Here is a 4,439-nt window from a genome sequence, read left to right as displayed (position 1 = left end):
CGTGCGCGAAAGCCGTGGTGAGCTGCATTATGCTCTACGTGCTGATGGTTCTGACAGCAGGAGAGGATTTAAAGCTATTGCAAAGCATCAAAGCAACCAATGAACTAAGAACGGAAATGAACCTCAACCACCGAAATAAAGAATAACTTTTCCATGCCGCATACCGTGAATCGTCTAACTGACTTTAAGAGAGTTTCCTTGCATCCTCCATCTCCTCTTATGGTGAATCGGCAACCATTTGTTGCTATTGATTTCACCACCACCACGACCGTGCAGCCACCATCAAATACCACGTGCCCAGCCTCTTTATTCATAAAGCGCTGCCCCGGTGCGGCTGCTTGACTTCCGCTCCGCTAAGCTTCGTACCCCCTCCCCATTCAACCAATGTTGCCTTCTTTTTTCCGGCTCTGAATATTTCATTACCCCACGGATCAGCTCCGAGGCGGAACGTTGAGTTCAACGGAAGAAATCGTTCACGGATGGTTGCTGCCAGCAGCACCAGCAGCAGCAACAGCCTTTTGACGTTTCCCCCTTTGGACATTTATTCCATTTCAGGAAGTCAAGAGCCAACGAACCAATCCAAATGGTACGGACACAAGTGGCTTTTATGAGTGCGAGCGTACCGCAAATGGTCGAGGGTTCCAGGGAAAACCATACTTCAGAGTTAAGAAGTGGCAGAAAGGGTGCGGTTCCAATGAAATTCATTTTGGTTTGGTAGTTCTCCGATTGATTTGATTAGGCACCGGTGTAGCTGGATCGTTTGCCTTTCTGTAATTTCCCCTTTAAACTCACCTTTCGACTGTCTCTGAAATAACATAGACAGACAGCTACATGTAACGTTACCATTCCATCGTACCGTTACATAGTGCAGCTTATCCCGTCTGATGTAACACAGATCCCGTTACGCTACAAGTTAATCTTCAAAGCGAGCGAATAAGCGGTACGTTCGCTTCGCGGACATCACCGAACGATGACAGTTTCCAATCCCGCCTCCAATTCACACCCGCCACACACACACACGCGTGCGGCCACGAAACAATACGGGCGATGGTTGTGTCAATTAGAGGGGAAACATAATTAATTGTCCTGAAACGTAGTCATCACCAACCATCCGCGGCGTGATGGTTTAATCTCCCCCGGCGGGGAGAGGGTTCCTCAAATACTGAAGAACAACAATCGCACGCTTGTCCCTGTAACAATGTGTGTGTGAATGTGTGTTTCGTTCGTTCCGCCGCTTTCGATGCTCCGCCGGTTACACAGAATGCACAGACATTATGCAAACATTAGAAACAAATCAATTAGACAAGGTTCTTCGGGAGCTTCACCGAAACCGAAGCTGTGGCCATATCAAATACACACGTGCAACTGCTAATTAGCTTTCGCACCGAGTGTGCCCATTATCATAATCAATATCAAGCTCACTGCTCGCTACGGGTTTGCAGGCCACCATTATCTAACGGGACGTGAGCAATTAGGATACCATTATTTGGCATAAACTGGGCTGGCTAGGTTTAGGTTTACGCCTGATAATCGATCACGATTCCCGGAAACAAACAGAGCGTCAAAACACCACCATTGGCTCATTAGTAATTCGCTCGAGCTGCGTAACGCGAATCGCGGGAAGGTTCAACACTCAACACAACAGAAACCTCACCTCATACCGGAGACTGTAATACGAATTCAATGCTCGCCTCAATCCTCTCACTCAGCCTCCGGTTCATGATGGTTCGAGTATTTCTATTAAAATTCATTTTCAATCCCGTGTGAGCATCGAAGGGAAGAGGGAGGTTGATTTTATCCCGGGCGGGCGCTCGATGCACCTGCCAGAACCAAACCACACCCAAGCGGAGCAGTAGTGCTGATGGTGCAAATCTAAACAACGAACGGAACGGCATTCGAAACGGTCGATATTTGTCAAACACAACAGGCCCAGTGGAGTGGTGTGACCAGGTGTACCATCCTGGTAAACAGTTGGCCACCAGGCCAACCATCGCCTCAACGCCACATCGTGTGGAGCGATCGATTGGTCGGAAATTTAATTGAGGATTTGATGCGCGATTTCTCCTTTAAGCACTTGATGCATCCGTTCTGGTTGGCAATTCCGGTGTTATTCCGGAAAGCTGGTCCACTTTCAAGCATTTCAAATATTTCAACATCCAATTATTTAATCATGCCGTGAGCATAGTGAGCCTACCACTTTTGAAGCACGCTTCGCTAAAGATATTCAGCGACTGCTAAAAATCTTGCATTTGTGACGCTCCGGGCGGCAGTGAGAGTATCTTTTCGCATCCAGCAGAAAGGCAAGACCATAATAATGGTTTGGGAACCTTTGAGAGCTGTTTTATTGCTGCCGACACCATTTACAGTCAGCCTGACCGCCTGGCCTGGTCGTCATTCCTGCGAAACCGTTTTTGCCTTTTCGGTTAACCAGAAACCACCAACCGCGCCAACCGAACCGCACCAACCATCCGCAAGCTAAAGCACCAGCAGCAGTAACAGCAGCAGCCAGCTCGCCAATACGCACGGTTTCGTACCGGAATTATTCGCCAACAAAATAAAAAAAAAACACGCCGAACGCAGAAATGGCTCCCACAAACAACGGGATTGTGCAAGACAATAGCACAAGAAGGGGGGGGGGGGAAGGAAGGGAACAACAACATGGGGTAAAAACCGACCGTTCTAGTAACAACAACGACTTCGCGCTTCGTGTGCGTAGGGCGCTTGTCTGGTCGGTGTTGTTGCTAGATGCTTTTGTCGTGTTTTGACCGTTTTTTTTTGTTTTCCATGCGGTTTTTTTTTGCTGATGGCCTCGTTCTGGACCACCTGAGGCCCAGCCACCTACTGGAAACCGACCGACCGACCGACCGACCGATGGCAAAGAGTTTCATATTTTTGTCGTTTTCCCGCTGAGTTTCCAATCGTACGGAAGGCAATATAGGAACGGAGAAAGAATGGGTAGTTCAACGGTAATGGCCGTTATAAACTATGGCAATACCCCTTCTATGGATCGCTCTGTTCAGTTCTTGTTGGTTGTTGCTGTTGTTTTGTTTTTTTTTTGTGCTCAATCTTAATGCAAGGAATTGGAACGAACAGTATCAAGTAAATTTCTTAAAAAAGATCGTTCTCAAAATAATCGTTTTCAGACACTCATACTCGGACTAGATCTTTTTGTGAACTTTCGCTAATAGTTTGATTTTTACACCTTTCATCCGAAACATAATGTAATGATTATTAAGTTGCATGACCACGATTGTAACTTTCACAGTTAAGAAATTTTCATTAGTTGTCATTCGGCATGTTGCGAATCTTTATTTCACATTCACGACCACAATTGCAACATTGTTTTGCAACTCTCAACACACAGCCACACCAACCAGCATTGGAAGCAAACACATGGCCAGTTCAATCCGCTAATAGAAAACTGTATTTGTTCGTGAGAAATGAAGAGCTCTCGACTGATAGAGATTTGAACAACGATAATGTTTAATTTTAAATGTAAATATTATGAATAATAAAAAATAAATAATAAATAATTATACTGTCGCAACAGGCCAAACAAAAACAAATATTTAAACATATACGAATCTAACAGTTGGCTAAAACCGCATCAAGCCGGTAGCTCATACAGAAGACGGACGCAGGAGATTTTCAACAGCTTTTTACAGCAAATATCCAACCGAGCTGGTTAACAGTAACTTGAATCTAAAAGAAATTTTTTTTTCATGATAACTGAGCTCGGCCACTATAGCAAATTTATATCTACCTTTTTGAGACAGTTCATAACAGAAAGTTGCTATCGTGGCCAGGCACCCCTAGAACCATCGTGGTGTCTCAAGAAATTGAATTGAATTTGACGTTTCGATCGCATCACTTTATACATAGCTTAGCGTAAATCGCGCTGCATCAGATGCTCGTTCACTCGATAAACTCCAATCAAACTAGATTATTCATAATTTTCACACGAAAACGGTGGACGGGAGAACGTTCCATTTCCCTTCCCCTGGGCCCGTGTCCTCCTTGAACCATTTACGCTCCGTTAGCACGATCAATAATTTACATGCCAAACCTTTTGCCGGAACTAGTGCATGGAACTAGCTAGTGATGACCGGATAAGCGACTTGGCTGCCTTGACAGCTCGCTCGATCGACAGCTCAAAGAATGACATTAAAAGTTCTCACATTCCACCCCAACCCAACCCAACCCTTAGTAACGTCACCGCCGAATCGCCGAGGGCGTACCATCGCTACGGAAAACCCTTCCCGTAATCCAATTACAGAACACAAAGAAAATTATCACGATGCCATCGCAAGGGTTCCCCGCAGTTTTTTTTTTTGCTTGTCGAGTAGAGAGAGCGACAGAGAGCAGCACCGCAGGTAATAGGAACCTAAGACCGACGCTAACGGTATACGCTCTGGATGATATATCCGAATTCCGATACC

Source organism: Anopheles darlingi, chromosome 2 (assembly GCF_943734745.1).
Source record: "Anopheles darlingi chromosome 2, idAnoDarlMG_H_01, whole genome shotgun sequence".
Taxonomy (NCBI): Eukaryota; Metazoa; Arthropoda; class Insecta; order Diptera; family Culicidae; genus Anopheles; species Anopheles darlingi.
The sequence above is the reverse complement of the archived record's forward strand: the minus strand, read 5'-3'. Positions refer to the sequence as shown.